Source organism: Meles meles, chromosome 2, assembly GCF_922984935.1.
Source record: "Meles meles chromosome 2, mMelMel3.1 paternal haplotype, whole genome shotgun sequence".
In the NCBI taxonomy this organism is placed as follows: Eukaryota; Metazoa; Chordata; class Mammalia; order Carnivora; family Mustelidae; genus Meles; species Meles meles.
In genome coordinates, this window is record NC_060067.1 from 191,429,872 (window position 1) to 191,447,958 (window position 18,087).

Consider the following 18,087-nt stretch of genomic DNA (forward strand, 5'->3'; position numbering starts at 1 on the left):
GTGACCAGACACTCTCCTCTGTCTGTTGCAGACCCGGATTATGCCTGTTTCCCTGGTCTCCTGCTTGGTTAGCATCCCCCTTTCCCTCTTAGAAATATCCTGGTTTAAATGATAAGGTATGTAGTCAGCCAATTAATGGGCAATCTATCCTTTCCCTCTGGCTACTTTTAAGACAGTCTTTCTTTATCTGTAGTGTTCTGCAACTTTATTATGTATCTTAGTGTTGAATTTCTTTTTATTTACTCTGCTTGAGATTGGCTGGGTTTTCAGAACCCCAAGACATGGTTTTTCCATCAGTCCTAGAAAATTCCCAATTACTATCTCCCTAAATTCTTCTTTCCTCCCCTCTCTGGTTTCTCCTTTAGGAAGCAGTAGATGTATTTTAACATTGGCCAATTTTGGTCCACTGTCCACATCGTTTAGTCACTCAGATTGTCCATTTCCATGTTTGTTTCTGCTGTCATCTGGGAAATGTCACCAGCTCTATTTCCCCATAATCAACTATGTATCCAGTCATTAAGTTTCCAATTTCCAGGTTTTCATCTTGACGTATTCATTTGGTTCTTTTTCACTACCATCTGGTTGATTTTCATAATCTCTTATTACACTGTCATTCTTCCAATTTGCCTTTTTCTCCCTTTAAGCATACTAAACATACTTATTTTATATTCTTTGACAATTCCAATATCCATCATCTTTGCATATATGACTCTACAGTTTCCTGTTTCTGCTGAATCCTTGTTAACAGCCTCATCTACGGGATGGAGGTCCGGCTTTAGAGGGTGAAGTTTCTACCAGTGGTCTGAAAACACTATTCCCTTCAGGGTCCTACCTACTCAGGACCACGTTAAACATAAACTTATGGTTTTTCAGACCACACAGAGAGTAGAAATTCTGGTCTTAAATACTTGTTAGTATGGTCTTGAGGTTAGAAATTTTCTTAAAGAATTTTTTCCCACCTTCCTCTAGTCACATTGCACCAAAACCAAAATTTAGGCAGTTCTGCTCACTATCTTCCTCTCCAAAGGAAGTTCTCTGTCCAAATTGAGCATGCCACTCCTGGAGGGACAGTTTTATGGAAGGGGTCTCATATGTGATCTCCTGCAAAGTTCAGGCTCTAGGCTTTGTCTCCCAACACCCATATGTGGGCTGTTAAATTTCAGGCTCTCTGTCACCAGGTCAACAAGATACCCCCAGAGGAAACGCCAGTACCAGCGCGTGCCCCATGGATTCAAGATTTCCTGTCATTTCTGGACACTAGAGAATTTCCTTACTTCTACCAGCTAAGTCATGTGATTATCTCTCTATTACCTATATATCTTTAAATATATGCTTATATAAATGTACATCTAGGATTTTTAGATGAGTTATATACTCAAAGAGATTTATCTGAGTATCTTGTCTGCCTTATTTTTTCCAGAAACAGAACGGGTCTTCTATAAGCACGTGTGTGTGCACTTGTTGGCTTGCTCAAGAAAATCTGACACTTCACAGGACCGTTCCCTACTGCTTGAATGATTTCAGTGTCTTAAGTGAATTGCCTCACCCTCAGTCCCCTCTTCTATCTGCCCCTGATTCCCTGAAAGCATTCTAAGATAGATTCTTGCTTTGACTGGATTTTTGTCATATCCAGTGGCAAAAATTCAGAGGCTATTCTCCAGTGGAAATATAAAATGAGACTAACATGCTTCACTGAATTTCTGGGCTATCGAATAATTTAATAATTATACTAACGAATGCCTGCCAAATACAGAAATGAAGGCACAAAAAGAAAAGGCAGGTCTATGTCAGGAACCCCAAAAGAAAGACATTCCTACATCTTAGAGGATGCTGGGATATTGACCATTAATAACTGATTGTGATAGGTGGTACAGAACTTCGCAATGACACTCCAGGTATTTGAAGTATAGTTTAAGTAAGGAAAAGTATCCTCCATCTAGGCATGCCACTCTCTTGACTAAGAAAACATTTTCAGCTCCGATAGATAAACACGCAATGACAAAGCACAATATAATTTCTTTAATATGGTAACTGAGTTCCATGTAAGGCTTTCTTCCTTCCTCTTCATTCCCTACTCCATTTCCATCTTCTCTGTGCTCAGCGTTCTAACTTTCTGTCAGAAGCTACCACAAAGTCTTCTTTTTATCAAGCTAATTGTGTCACCGGCTTGTTAAAACTCTACGTGCGCGGCTCTGTCTTAATTTCAAGGCAATATTTACTCCATTCTTCCTGCTGTCTTGAATCCCATGTTGTAAAGTGATTGTCCCTGTGGTTTTGCTTGGAGGAAACTGACTGATCTTCCTCTGAGCGTTACTCGGTGTCACCCCGCGGACTCACTTGTACAGTGTCATTCCATCACATGACTTCTGTCATTAGTATGCAAATCTGGGAAATGAAGGAAAGAGTTTTCAGGAGTTGAACTACCTCGAATCAAATTAAGAAATTATTGCGGGTAAGGTTTTGGTTTCTTAACTGATGGATGCGTGGCAGGATAATTCACTGAAAAGATAAAATGCGTTTCTTCTTCCTGTTTCCCTGTAGTGTTCATAACTCCTGGACGCTGGCCCTCACTGTAGGGCCTTCTGACAGGGCAGAAAGCAGAAGCTCATGGAGGGCAACATTGCCACCGGCCTTTTACAAAAGTTGGAACTCACTGGATTCAATGTATTCTGTGTCTGGGGGAGGGGAGAAACTCTTTCTGTTGTTTTCTTTCTTCATTCCTTCCTACCTTCCTTTTTCGTCTTTCTGTAGTGAGATCATGAGGTACAGATACATTGGAGACCCACACGCTCACTTTGGCAGTCCCACTGGGGGAACCCGTGTTGGCGTAACGAGACAGCTGTGCTTCATGGGAAAGCAAGAAGCTGCTGCTTGAATTGAGAGTGTACTCCTGTCTGGGGCTCACAGGCTCAGAGAATTGTGTGATCAGCAACAGTCAGGATGGGCTCAAAGCACAGGTGGTCCTTCTCCCTTTTGAGTACCATTCAGGCCTTCCAGGCTCTTGGTGTCTTAGAGAGGAGAGAGGGACACTGGTAACCACAGAAACATAATTTTCTGCTGCTCCCCTCAGAATGGGAATCCCAAATCAGAATTACTTTAGTTAAGGAAATGGCTCCAGTCCTGGGGTCCATGAATTTGGGTTTGCAAATGCATGTCCTCCACAAGTATCTGTCATAGAAGAGAGCGGCACTCTCCTGGTCCCATGGCCACAAGGAAATTTTGAAGTTCTTGAGACAAAGATACCCACCTTGGAGATTCAACCCACCTTTGAGAAAATGTATGTGAAAATCTCTGTAAAGCATAAAGTGCTAAAAGTGATTATAATTTTAAAATAAAATATGTGTCAGTTATTGCTTGAAGGACTTGGAGTAAGAATTCCCTATGAAACAGTACTCAGAAAATTGCTTTAGAGATTTACATAACTGGATTTCCAAAACGGAATTGTAACCCAAAACATCATAATAGGTCTTTAAATCCATTTCAGGAGGCCCGGTAACAACACACCCCAAATCTCACATTTGCCAGTTTCCCTGCACTCTATGAATTTTCTTCATCTGCTTGAGTGTGGTCGAGCCAGTGAAATGGCCATTTTGTTGGACAAAAACTGTAGCCTCTCCATGATTTCATATCGTTTTCCTGTATTAGTGAGAAGACTTCCGGTTTCTGGTCAGACACGGGAAGAGCGGGCAGCGCATCACTCCTGTCCTTCCAAGAAAAAGGCTGAGCGAAGTAAAGATCAACAACTCTTCTTGGATCCATCAGAGAATGGAGATCCTGAGCCAACAGCTGCCCCTCGCACTGGAGAGACATGGGTAGGTAGCCAGAGTCACAGTTTACTTTGAGAGTTAGAAACTCCCCCCAAGACTGGGCCCCCCACACTTTCATGAATTTGACCTCCAGGAGCTCTGCCAAGTTCTCCTGTGAAGACGGAAGAAAAATCCCGTTTGTGTCTGGCGGGGCATTTTGAATGCACCCAGAGCATTTTGTTCTCCTTAACAAAGACTGCCCAAAGGGAAACTATTTTATCCAAGCCTCACCCACCCGCCTCACCCCCTCCAGCTCCCTCTCCCTGACAGACTGAGACCTAATCACAGCATTATAAATGCCTCCCCTGCCCCCACCCCACACCACCACCCCAGTGGGGCGCCCGTGTTGCCATAGGGGAATACTGCTAAAGGACTGCAAGCTCAGACCCTATTTAAGAGTGTTTAGGAATTTTCGAGGGGCACAAGAGCCAGGACACTTAAGGGAATTTTAGCCTCAGACATCACAGCTACAGCAGACGGCAAACACAGCCAGATAAACATAAAGCCTTACACAAAGGCCTCTGTACCCCAGCTCCTTTCGTCCTACATAACGGGAGAGGCTCTTGTAGTCAGGAAGTGCTCAAGGACGATCTTAGAGGCGAGGGTGGGGACACACTGTGCACCACTGCCCCATCGTTAGATGCCGGTTACGCACAGGCTGCGAGCTCCATCGTACACAGTCCCAAAGACATGTGATCTGTCTCGATGCTGTCCACCAAGCTCTGGGATCACAGATTACCAGTATGGGACAGACTCCTCCAGAGCTGGTCCAATCCTCACGTTACAGATGAGAAAACTGAATTCTAGAAAGGTTGAGCAACCGCCCTGTATCATATAAACAGTGGGAGAGTTCCATCTCGAGTCTGGCTTTCCTCCCTCAAGACATGGATGTGCAGCCAGCCAAATGATGAAATGGGCCGGACCCTTGGGGTGTTCATTTAAAGCAAAGTTCATTTTTTGTCTCCCACAGCTCCTGTGTATTTGCTCAATGGTAGAAATTGCTTCCTTACCTCTGAATGAAAAACACATTTACTTTTCATCAACACGTTCTCAAGTTTAGTCATTTATAGGGCCCAGGCCTCCATAATAAGCAAAATTTCAAATGTGACTCAGTAAAAATCTCATGCTGTCTGATTCTCCCGCACACACACACCTAAGCCCAGGCTGCTGAGGTCTGACCCCTCACGACGGGAAGGGAGGGCTAGGTCCAGTCACTTCTCCTTCTGCCACAGACATTTCGGACCCTGTCAGGCTGATACAGGGGGAGCAAGAAGCAGCAGTGCGCAGCTTTCAGATGGTTATTGCTCTAAAATGGTTGAAGTCTGACCTTCTCCCTCCTGGGAGCATTTCTGAGCACTTTCTGAAGACCTTCCCCGGCCATCCGCAAATGCTCCCTGTGAAAGGCCAGGTAGGAAATGTACGAGGCTTCGTGGGTCATACAGTCTGTCATGGCTACTCACTTCTGCCACCGACAAGACATCAAAGAGAGGGTGTGGCGGCATCCCAGTCAGTATGTCTTTGCAAAAGCAGGCAGCAAGCCTGTTGGCCATGGTTTGCCAATCCCGGGGCCCTCCCACCTGGGGCAGCTCCCACGTAGACTTCGCTAGGCCTGGGCAAATGAAATTTGTTCCGGGGTTGCTCACTCTCCTCTCAAGCCTATCGAAAGAGGAGAGCACCTCCAGCTTCTCCTCTCCTGAAGGCTAGAGGCCCCCTGAACGGGTTCAAAGGCAAGACTTGATTCCTTCTCTCAGCAGGGGCTTAGCAGATGAGGTCAATGGGAAATGCTCCTGGATTATCTGCCTGCTCAAACAGTTGAGTTGACCAACCCATCAATCTCCTTCACTCTGCCCCCAGAAGAGAGTGGGGCACTTTTGGACCTTATGTTCCTTGGCCACGAGTCAAATCCAAATCCACTCTATCTACTGCTAGGACATAAGGTTTCTAAGTGGTCCTTCCCAGCCCCTGTGCTGCTCGAGGTAAGAGGCATGGGCAGAATTTACGACACACTGGCAGCAATCTTGAAATAAGTAATCTCCACAGATCCCTTCAATCTCCGACGATGCAACTCTTTTGGCCCTTAGCACAGGTGAACTGTCTGACCTGGTTGAAAATATCCGTGGGATTGTTTATCTCACGCGACATGCAGCAACTACGGTCTTCCGGAAGTGCTGGAAGTGCCCATTTTCACTCTGTGCAAATCAAGCCCCCATCCTTGGCCAGTGCTCAGCAAACGTCAGTTCCTGTGTTACTCTTTCTTCCATCTGAATTCCAGTCCCCCAGCCTGTCCCACACTGGGGTCACCTCTTTCCCTAACACAAGTGTTTATTTTTATCACAACGAGGCTCTAAAATGTGTGATGTACACACACAACAAATTAATGCATGTGTGTTCACAACCTCCCACTTTCCCCCACTGCCCGGGTTCAGTGGTGGGGAGGAGCAGGCAGAAGGGGAGAGGACAGTTTTGAGGGGGGAGAGGGAAAAAAGACAGTGGAGAATAGTGGTGAGACAACTGTGTGGTGGGAGGAAGGACGTGATGGGGGTAACAGAAAGCCTTTTGCAGTGGGGACTGGGGAGCCAGAAAGGGGAAGAACAATTTTGGAGGCTTGGTGGTGCGCGTAATGCACTCCTTGAAACCACTGAACCTCCCTTTCAAGGAAATCTGTAAGAAATATCTGTATAACCCTTTGCAGTTTCTGGAAGAATCTGCACTGCACAATTATTGTCAGGGAGGACTGGTGTCAGCAGAGGAAGGTTTCAAGGGGGCTCAGCGCTACTCAGGCCACGTTGTGAGCTGTTTGAGAAACAAAGTATGGCCACTAGCTTTAGTCATACCAGGCACCTTCAGGTAGGGGATCTGTGTGGCTCGCTTAATCCTAACAGTCCCTATTACTATCTCTTGTCCCAACACAATAACTAATAACACCATCTTTCACCCTCAAAAGTGTCCTGGTTTGGGGCTCCTGGGTGGCTCAGTGGTTTAAGCCTCTGCCTTCGGCTCAGGTCATGATCCCAGGGTGCTGGGATCGAGTCCCGCATCGGGCTCTCTGCTTGGCAGAGAGCCTGCTTCCTCCCCTCTCTCTCTCTCTCTGCCTGCCTCTCTGTCTACTTGTGATCTCTCTCTGTCAAATAAATAAATAAAATCTTAAAAAAAAAATCTACTTAAAAAAAAAAAGTGTCCTGGTTTGGCAGACACAGGATATGGCTACTTTTCCTGTAAGGGACCATTTTTAGCCCCATCGCAATGCTCCTCACGGCTCAGAGCCCCGAAGATTCAAATATGTTTTCTATCGTGAAAAACCAGGAGTCACCAATCATTTCTATGGACAAGAGCAATTTGTGTTTAAAAAAAAAATAAAAAAAAAATAAAAAAAAAACAACAACACTCAGAGAGTTGGTCACACATTTGATCCCCCCAGTCTGGGGAAATGACGAGTAATTTAATCAGCGCCTGTTGCAACAGAAGGGATTGTGACTCGGCATAAATGTGGCCCAAATGTTGCCGAGGCTCAGCAGCCTGGAGATGCGTCAGTGTCAGTAACACAGGCAACTGATCCTGCCCACAATATCCTGGCTCCCTGCACCAAGACCTCCCTCCTGCTTCCTTGCAACCGCAGTACTTCTGGGACTTTCCCATAACCAGCTTGTCCACAGCATACCCCCAGAGGCATCTGTCACGTTCTTCACTTTGTATTCTGCCTCTCGCTGGTCCAGGAGAGCTGCCCACCCAGGCACTTGAAGGAGCCACATTCTTGCTCTAGCTGATTGAGTCACAGAAGCCTCTCTCCTTCCCCCTCCGCTACCCCCGCTGTCCATCGTGGGGGGCCGCCGCAGAGCTGGGCTCCACAGAGAAGCGCAGGGAAGGGCTCTCTGTCGACTGCAGTTGGTCCCCGGCTTCTACAGCGGCAAGTTCTCGCAAGGAGTCCTTCATTTTCTGGCTCTTAATCCTTATCTCTTTTGGAGCTCCAACCAGGCCTAAGGGCTTGGTAGGAAACTGGTGGTCTTTATTCTCTTCTCTCCTCGCCCCTTGGTCGAAACAAGCTCCCGATCACATCACTCCGCGCACATGGAAAGCTGGTGAGGGACAGGCAAACTTTGGAAAGTATCCAATACCTCACCCCATCTTATCACATCAGAGCTTTTCTAGTAATTAGAACTACTTGAAAATAGAATGACGTGTCCAGTTAGGTCACGATTTGTCCATAAAACCAGCAATTTTCAAGGACTAACTGGATCTGGGTCATTCTCCAGAGTGTTATAGAAATCCCTTCATTGGGTGAGAACTTCAATGTCAAGGCCACCAGGACACCTGCAATTCTGGGTCTGCTATTCAAAAATAAGCTACTGACTATCCACAGACACACTCAGAGATGTGACAAATTTTGTTTCGAACACGGTGCAAGGATTAGATCACGTGATTTACAAACTGGAAAAAAGAGAAGGGATAAAAAATGTATTTCCTAGGCAAAGTCACCCTTTTGCTTACCTGATTATGCTTCTCCCCTTGCTCTTAATCAATATTTTGGTTTGGGATGAGACATTCTTTTTGGACTCTTTATACTCTTAACTACTTAGACCTGAATGTCTATTCATATCATATAGGGCTCAGAGGCTGTCTGCAGTGGTCTGAGTGATGAATGAGCCTGGCTCCTGCTCTTTAGTGTGTGTGGCAAGGGCCCGGTATGCTGTCACTCGATGCTCCGCCTTCCCTTCAAGGAGATGGGGTTGGGAGGTCTTTTATCACTTCCTAGTTTCCCGTCACATACTGTTCATCGGGGCAGGATAGCTGACAGGATGTATACCAAGTTATGAGTAATAGTCTTTCCCTAGCAGCTCCTAATCTTTTATTTGGTTGCTGTTGCCATACCATTAGCATTTCTTACCAGGGTGAGAGGTCCTCTGAGCGGGAGGGGGGGGGCCTTGTGCGAGGAAATGGAGGTGTAACAAAGGTTACTCCCTGACTTCCATTTGCAGAAAATGCACGACTTTGGAGAATTGAAGCCATGTAAGGCAGTCTAAGTAGTTTTTGAAGGCTTAGTCATACCCTCACATTTAAAAATACAACCTTACGTAAGCTGGGCGTATGTAGACCATATGCGATCTCCAAACCCTTTTGCTCCTCGTGAATGAAGGAGCTTCGTACAACCTGGTGGGAGATTTCTCTCTCTCCCTCCGCCCCGCAACTGGATAGGCACTCAAGCGTTATGAACATGGAAATAATTAATTCTGGAAAATGTAACCATCAATTGCCGTCATCCAAATGTGTTTATGCATACAAATATTTGCATTCACCTTGCAAAGATAATACAGTCAGATATTAAAAAAATATATTTCTTCTCACCTGCAAATAATCTAGGAGAGGGACTCCGCTCTGCTTGGGCACGGTGGCATGAAAGCATTTTCAGCTGAGCCAGGTCTGGCCAACTGGTGTTGTTCTGTTTTCCTGAACCTTCCCTGTTCCCTTCCTCCATTCCCATTCCCATTTCCAAAGCTCTCCTCTGCTTTGTAACTTCACAGTGAGGCTTTTGGAGTTTTTCAGCTCTTTATATGGTTCTAGAATGTCTGGAGAAAAGCTGTTCTAAAGAGAGAGAGAGGGAGAGAAAAGAAAGAGGGAGATTTCTTTTCATTCCTTTTATCTTTATTACTGCCTTTCGCCTTCTCTGTTTCTTTATCCTTGCTATCTCTTCAAAATCACTTACACAGTCTTAAGTCCAAATACACAAGAAAAGCACATATTATGATTCACTACTTATACAAAAAATATTTATTTATTGGCCAGCTGGTGGGATTGAGAACTACTGCCCTGCATGTTTTTTTCTCCTCTGGCCTGTAAGTTTCTATCCCCGTTTGGGTTACAGCCCAGTGTAAAGCAAGGAATACCAGAATCAGTCTTAAAAGACCAAAGTCTGAATTCCTGTCGCACTATTAATTCCCCGTTTCCTTTATGCCATGCAGATTTAAGGTTTATGCAAATACACACATGTGTAGATACACACACATATTTTTATGTGATTATATAGTCAGTATAAAAGTCATTCTCTTCTTTTGCTTTATTCGTTATAAATCGACAAAGACTTGGGATGCCTGGGTGGCTCAGTCGGTTAAGCATCTGCTTTCAGCTCAGGTCATGATCCCAGAGTCCTCGCATTGAGTCCCCCATCAGGCTCCCTGCTCAGTGGGGAGTCTGCTTCTCCCCCTGCCTGCTGCTCTCTTTCTCTGACAAATAAAATCTTTAAAAAAAAATTGATAGAGATTTGTTTGGCCCCAAGTTTTCCGCAACTAACAGAGTTGATTTTTTGAGTGCAGAGTAATAGTGTTCTCCATTTTGCTTCCAAATAAGCAACCAACCTTGGGAAATTGAGGTGTATGGTATGTGTAAGCCTGTGCTCCCTGAGCGGGAGGTGTCAGCTACACACTAACTCTCTGTTGTGTAAAGAGATCATCTAAATCCCTTGAGTGGCTGTTCAGCTAAAATTTAGAGGCTCTTAATCTTATATTTGATGCTAAACCAAATAGGCCCTTAGGGAAGAATTAAGAACAAGCCAGACAGTATAAAATTCTTATTTTGTGAAAGTTGAATAGTATTTGTTGCATTAGCTATAACCGGAGTGATCACCCAGAGGGTTAGTTGTACAGACTATCTGCCCTTGAAAATAAAGTGCTCTAGGATCCAGACGGACTAAAGAGATTCAATACTTTCATCTTACTATTTGCCATTCAGAGTTTTGCCCTTTCAGAACCCAGAATGTCACTGAGATTAATAGATAAGGTCATGCCTCCAAGACCACAATGAATCAAAACCAGGGGTGCGTGGCGGGGTAGGGGGGTGGGAGGGGAGAGGTGAGCAACAGATCTTGACCTAAATGCCATGAGCTTTCTTTTTGTACTCTCAAGTCTTGGATTTTGTCCACAGAAACACTACCATTATCCCAAACAACAGAAAACAGAAAAGATTTAACAGTAATTAGCAAAGCTTTAAGGAAACAAAAATGAACACGGATTTCTAAGACACTAATTTTTTTTTTAAACACGAACTCTCCTTTGGGTTGATGTTATCCTCACTTAAAATATCTTGTCTTGTCTCAGAAAAATTTATTATTTGTGAACACGTTTTTCTTTTAAAACACAGATTCTGCCTGAAGTCGAAGTTGAAATGAAAGCAACTCAAAAACTTCTCCATAAGAGTAGTTGAATTTCTGTTTTTTTTTTTAAGGTCACATGTACTGATTGCTCCTGCCACAGATCTTTTTTTTTTTTTTTTAGGATTTTATTTATTTATTTGACAGACAGAGATCACAAGCATGTTGGGGGGGGGCAGGCTCCCCGCTGAGCAAAGGTCCGATGCGGGACTCGATCCCAATAACCTGGGATCAGGATCTGAGCCAAAGGCAGAGGCTTAACCCACTGAGCCACCCAGGTGCCCTGCCACAGATCTTTTTCCCCAAGGATTCTTTGGAGTTTCTTCCTACATTTACTTGTGAATAAGATTATTCCTCTTGTTTACGTTTCTTCTGTGTGGCTACAGCTTTGCTAGACATGTCAGTAGCAACCAAGCTCTGTCGTTGCTTCCAGATACTACAGCAGATTTTGTTGGGTACTTGCTGCCCCTTCTGAACACCACGCTGTGTGCCCTGGGGCTAGGCCACACTCCTGCTGGGCACTGCCAGGCTGCTGGCAGCTCGTCTCTGCTCTCCTGTGGGCGCCATTGTTCTCCCCGTTCTCTTTCCCCCAGACACCCTGGAGCCCACACACAAGGCACTGAGATATTGAAACCTCAGAGTTGAGGGGTTGGTTGTGGGGTTTCTGAGTTGTAGAATGTTCCTTGAACAAGTGGGAAAGATTCCTTCACTTCCTTTTAGTGCTATACACCTATACACTGGCCCAGAAACCACACACCCAAGGGTTTTGTGAAATGGCTCTGTATTTAGCCGCCATTACTCTCATCATCTGTTTGAAATGAGATTCAAGCCTGAATGAGTTCACAAGGCTGCGGTGGGAGACAGATCTGGAAGCTAAGCACAGCCATTCAATCCATCTCCAGTCTTAGAGGAAGGCGGTCTGCCTGCCCTCCTCTCTCTTAAGACCAGTTTTCTGTATGTGTAGGTTTTTTCTCCCCCAGGACTCATTCTGGCTGTCATGTAAAAAGACTGCCATTTACCCAGGCCATGTCTGAGTCCCAAACTTGGACTTTAGCAGGCATGACTCTCCATATAATGTGACCCTCTCAGGTGAGAAAAGGAAGAACACGAGGCAAGAATTCTCCCAACCCCCTCAAGGAAACTTACTCTTTGTGAACTTCTGTTACAACACGTGCAGGCCACTAATTCCTATCCACTGCATTCTTCCCTACTTCACTTCCCTTGCTTCTCTGTGCCTCAGTCTCCCCATCTGTAAAATGGGGATAATAAGAGTACTCAACACACAGGGTTTCCGTGAGGCTTAAATGAGTTAATACGTTTCATGCTTAGAAAAGGGCTTACACTGTGACTGCTACTGAAGTGCTTACTTAATTACTTAAGTATATTAAATTTACTTAATTTATTTAAGGGTTTACTGAGCACTTCCCCAGCTTTTTCTGATTCATTTTGTCACATCCTGTATATCATTAACTTAGTGGTTTTCACAGGTGACCTAAGTTGGTTTGGTTTTCCTTTCCCTTTTTTTATTTTTGTCTCCCTACTTCCTGTGTGAGGATTTTCCTTTAAAACATCCTTCCTGCTTTTGTTTCACTTGTTTGCTAGGATTCCCGAGAGGGCTGCGTTCTCAGTCCTATAGCTGCTGATCTCAACTTTTTTTTTCCTTCCCGCCCCAGGCTAAATGGGAAGGCGGGTCATGCTTGAGAGTCAAAGCAAGGACTAGCAGGACGGGTGCCTGGGAGGCCGGAATCTAGGAGGGAGGGACGTATTAATTAATTATTCCAGAGAAGGAGGCAGGAGGCGGCTGAGAGGAAAGTGTGCCAAGCTTCCCCAAATTCAGGGACAGAGGGGGAACAGAGGGTCAGCATGTGGAGACACCAGCCCTGCCCCAGCTCACCTTGAGCCCTGAGCCTTCAGCAAACCCAGGGTGGCTCAGCTGCACTCTTTCTCCAAATCAGCATGCTCCTTGCAGCCCGGACCCCAGTGCATTTTTCCCTTCTTCCCAGAATAAGGCCCACCTGTCTTTGGGGAAATCAGCTCAACCTTTCAGGTCCCAACTCCCCGACAAAAAGTCTCCCGACCCCACCTCCCCGGGGGCATACTGTTTGTTCTGCTGTCCTTCCTTCCTGCCACAGTCACAAAATTTACGTGGGGTCCTCGTGATGCCATGGGGACTTTTCCCTGAATGCCAGCAGGAGCCTCTGGCAGGATGGGACTTTATATCCCCAGGCCTGCAAAGCGTTTGGCACACCCCCGTGCCTGCTCCGTCAGGTGGTGGCGGGACAGACTGAAGGACGAGGTAAGATGATAGGAGAGACGAGGGGTGATAGGTGAGATTGTCCTTGTGGAAAGGTTGCGGGACTGAGTATGGGAAGCCCAATTTCCCGTCCATCTAGGACAGCAGGATAGTTCCGTGTTGTAAGAAGCAAATGAGAAGGCTGGGCAGAGACCATTTTAAGGAAGAAGTCAGGGCCTGCCATCCTGGGAGTGAGGCCCTTGGGGTCTCACCCTGAAAACCTGCATCTACCTGGCTGGTGCAGCTGGGGCTCCTCCAACTAAACCCTATGCCTCAGGGTGGCTGAGGTCAGGTTCAAGGCTCTCCAGGCCTTCCGGACTATGCAACTGGCCCCTCCCAGGAGGGGGAGGGACTCTGAGATCGGAGCCAGCATGTGCTTATAAAGCCCGCTAAGTGGGCATCCAGGGCCCGCAAAGCCAACCGGCCTGCCTACCTGCTCGCGGGCTCCTTTTCCCATCTCGGGCACGGTGCTTCAGGCCTGCGCTGCTCACAGCAGTGGCTTTTAGAGCCCTCGGAACCTTGGGCCCTGTGCTCAGTGCTCCAAGCAGCGTACCTGTCTCAGCAACAGGCTCCTGGCCCTTTAGTGTCACCCTGGCCGGGAGGCCCAAGTCCAGGCATTGGTTCCATCTCAGTAAGGCCTGAGAGTAAGGCATCTCTGCGGAAATCACTGTGAAAACAAAAATTCAACCGAGGAACTGGAGATCAATTTGCTCTATTTAAAAAACTATTTACCAATAGGCAGCATCCCATCTAGCAAGTAGAGGGGAGCTCTGAGATGCTGTAGAAAATGGAAGGTTTTTCTAGGAAAGAAGAACAAGGAAGTTATTCGCTAAAGAAAATAACTGACTCTTCCAGGCGAGGTCTCCTTTCCTTAGGGGAAGGGCAAAAGGTCCTATTAGGAGGATGACCTCATCTTTCCTCTGGGGTTGGAGAGGGCCCGCGGGACATTCACCTCATGGGTGCTGATCAGAAATTTCCTAACTGACCCGTTAAGACTACATTTCTGGGGGAGAGTGAAATTGCAGATCGCTTAGATGTTAAGTCCTCGTTTGGTGATCTGGCTTCGGGGATGCCATTTTGGGCCTGTGGTTTTCTTTTCAACGCTACTTTTTTTTTTTTTTTTTTTTTTAAGTCATAGGCTGTGTCCCACAATTAGGCCACTGTGGTCGGGCCTCCAGCTGCCGGATCTCATCAGGGAAAGTGCTGAGCTCATCAGGGCCGTTTCTGAGTCCCTGAATTGTTCTGAGGGGCAGTTCCTCCTGCTGAGAAAATGTGACTGCAGGGTAAGAGGGAGAGACCTGTGGACAGGAGGGGGGTGAGTGCAGATCTCCCATTCCTCGGCTCGGTGGGTCCATTATTTGCTGAATGCCTACCGTGTGCCAGGAGCCTGGCACCCCTTGACCTTGACCTCCACTGCCCAGACGCTCCCTTCCTCCCAGAAGTTGCTGCTGGAGACAAGTGGCTTCCCCCTCTCGGCTCCCACGAAGCCGGAAGACCAAACCCATCCAAGCAGCCAACGCACGTTTTGATTGGTTGGAAAGAGAGCCGGCGCAGACTCAATGGGTGAAACGCGGTGGAGTCCCGCCCCCGCGCCCCAGAGCAGGGGAGAGCTACCTGCTCACTCTTGTGGGGGCGGTGCAGCACGGCTTTCCTCCTTTCCGTGCTTCTGGGGTGCAGTTTTGCTCACAGCTGGGCAGGACTGCGTCATATCCTCTGACTCACACCCTTGACAAGGGAGGGTGTGTCACCTAGAAGCATTCCATCGGGCTGACCTCAGCAGTTGGCCCTGATCTCAACCCCCCTCTGCGAGGGCATAGTTCATGACCACTGCCGCTTCCGCCCCCCACCCCAACCCTCTCTCTGAGTGTCAGCCGCCTTCATGTGAATTCGGAAGTCTCACCTTCTCAGACACTTTCGCCCTGAGAGGGAGACCTGTGCAGAGCAGACCGGGAAGGGGAGCTCACCAGAGCAGTGCCTTGGGGGTTCTGTCCCACAGTTGGGGTCACTTGTGGAATAATAGGACACGTTCTTGGTCACAGGCACCTGTGTGGTGAAAGAGGCTCCCCTTCAGCCAGTCTGGGGGGAGCACCAGGAAAGCAAAGAGGGGCTATGGGAGAGGGGTAGATCTGGGGGGATCCCCATCTCCATGAGTCTGTGTGGAAAATCTCAGTGTAGGTATGAAAACAGAGCCCTCTGAGGGGCAACGGGAAAGGTTCAAGTAGGTCTACTGACTCTGATGAAACGTTGAAAGAAAGCTGAAAATGTAGTTCTCACTTGGCTCCTGAGTCATCGCATAACCAGAGGATGTGGTGACTTTGGTGTCCTCCTGTTTCCTTCTTTATTTAAATGGAGCTGCTGTCGCCTCCTGCCATCACCCAAAAGGAGACAGAAAGAACATAAGCGCTTAGACGGTGGTGGCATTATAGTCAAAACCCACTAGAGTTTGGTTATGCCAAAGTGGGAGTTGTGCTGACCTGATAATATGACCAGGAACGAAGAGGTATAGTGGAGAAATTTCTTGGTGGGTTTTCGCTGCTGGGTTAGGGTTTCAGGGGTCCGGCTCTGCCTGGGAAGGTGGGCAGATTCAGAAAAAAATGCACGGCGTCCCCGGAGGGCTGGCCCCCTAGACAGGGTGGATGGGTCAGCTGTCAAATTCTTATGGGTCCGAGAACACCCAGGACAGTATTCTAATGGGTAAAAATGTCTCCCCACTAATGGAAACTGGAAATCAAGAGAAAGGCAAAGAGGGTGAGAGAAAGATAATGTGAGAAGACGAAAGAAGAAAAAACAATGTCCCTGTGTAGGGAGACTCACCGTCAGGAGAAAGCCAATGTTAACATTTGAGGCAGTCTCTCCTAAAGTAAGCCATTCAGCCATCTGGAGAGGAATGGTGGTGAGAGAGAACAGGATCGAGATTCTTCTTTAGGGCCTTTAATTGTTAATAGTTCCTGTAGAGGATCTTAATTATTCCGATATTTAAGTAACTTTAGCCATAAGTTAAAAGAATGGTTACGTCCAGCCCATACACCCAGGACAAGACCCTCAGAACACCTACGACTCCCACCGACCACATAGACGGCTCGAGCCACAACGAAGGGCAGATTCTAATTCTAATTCTAATCAGTGTCCCTCTGATTAGGGTCCCTCATGAGCCAGGAAGGCCTCATCCCTTGCACACAGCCCTCAGCTGTGTTTAAAAAGAACCATGTGTCTACTCCCTTTTTAGGCTGGAGGGAGCCATTTGTCCAAGGACATAAACCTCAAAATACTGCCAGGCTGTCCCTATGAAGAAGCATCATGGGTTAAAACTTGACAGGAAAGATAAATCCCAGAATTCTCAATAATTAGAGAGAATCCCAGAATTCTCTCTAAATGTCAAGGCAAGGTACTGGGGTTGCATTAATGATGAAGTTCCCTAAGGTCTGTGAAAGGCAGAGACATTCATTGCTGAACAGACAGAAGCAGCGGTCATTTTTTTTTTGTTTGTTTTGTTTTATTTTGTTTTGGTTTTGGTTTTTTAAGGGAAATAGTGTCCAGAGAACCACAAAACTAGAAAAGACATTACAGATTATCTTCTAATGTAAACCCTGGGCTAAATTTTTCCCCCAAAAGATTTTAGATGGACTCATTATAACAAAAATAAACATGTTTATAAGTGTTCCTAATAATGCGTGGTACTTGTGAGACAGAAAAATAAAGTTATAGTTTTGACCAGGCTATAAGGAATTCCAGGTATTACGACTGGGCCAGAAGACCAATGGCTATACCATACTAATGGTATGGAAGTCAGTCCTGGGTCCTCAAAACTGTACCTTCCCGTTCCTGCCATGGTCCGTGTTTCTGGCTCTCTGCCCCCACCAAATTCCTGCTCTCTGGTGTAGTGGAGTCCTCCGCCTTGGAGAGATGTGTGTTAGAGTAGGGCCACAGTAGAGGCGATGATAATATTAGGAAGCCCTCAAAGATGCTTTGCACACGTGTCCTGGGAAGGGTGGTATGTGGCGACTTTTGGTACAGGAATTTTCAGGGAGATGAGGAAGGATTTTAAAATGTGAAGGCCAGAGTGCCTGGGTGGCTCAGTTGGTTTGGCATCTGACTCTTGATTTCAGCTCAAGGGATGATCTCAGGGTTGTCAGATCAAGTGCCTCCTAGGGCTCATGCTGAACACAGAGTCTGCTTGGAATTCTCTCCCTCTCCCTCTGCTCCTTCCCCTGCTTACACACACACTCTCTCTCTCTTTCCCTCTCTCTCTCAGGAAAAGAAAAATGAAGGCCAGTAAGAGGAAGTCTTTACTATACTCCTCACTACACTCCTATACTTAGGAGCATTAATGAATGAAGAATTTTATGCTCACCAATTTCCCATATGAAGCAAGAGGTTTAAAAATGTTCATATTGCTTTAGTGATTCTCTCCCAAGAGAATCACCAGAAATGCTCCCTCCCACCACAAAACAAAATTTTAGTTTTGAAATTAAAATTAAAAAAGCCTGGCCAGGCCAAGTCATGTGGAGGAACTGGACCTCTCATACATTGCTCGTGAGTATATAGAATGGTAATTCCACTCTGGAAAACTGTTCGGCAGGTTCTAAAATGTTAAACTAACATGTGCCCTATGACCCAGTCATTCCACAACTAGGTACTTACCCAAGACTTGTACATAGGGTATTCTCAGCAGCAATTGTTTAAAACTAGAAGCAAACTCAAATATTCATCAAAAGGTGGTGAACACCTTTGGGGTAAATCCATACAATGGAAAGCTGTTCAACAATAAAAAGGAATGAATTTCCTTTAGGTTAGTCTCAAAATGATTAATGCTGAATGAAAAGGGTACATGTTCTACAATTCTGTATATA

At 46.3% G+C, this 18,087-nt stretch overlaps 1 long non-coding RNA gene across 4 annotated transcripts; it reads right to left on the bottom strand.

Annotated features, from left to right (window-relative positions):
- Positions 1-1,748: 1,748 nt before the first annotated feature.
- On the bottom strand, positions 1,749-14,755 carry LOC123937159. 4 transcript variants are annotated; one of them, XR_006817424.1, is made up of 5 exons: positions 14,611-14,755; positions 13,671-13,904; positions 12,091-12,193; positions 9,147-9,383; positions 1,749-2,385 (listed from the first exon to the last, which is right to left on the bottom strand). It is a non-coding gene; the product is annotated as an uncharacterized LOC123937159 (long non-coding RNA). The 4 variants fall into 4 exon arrangements; XR_006817423.1 differs by having other exon boundaries at positions 1,749-3,798; XR_006817426.1 differs by lacking the exon at positions 12,091-12,193 and having other exon boundaries at positions 1,749-3,798; positions 13,791-13,904.
- Positions 14,756-18,087: the final 3,332 nt, after the last annotated feature.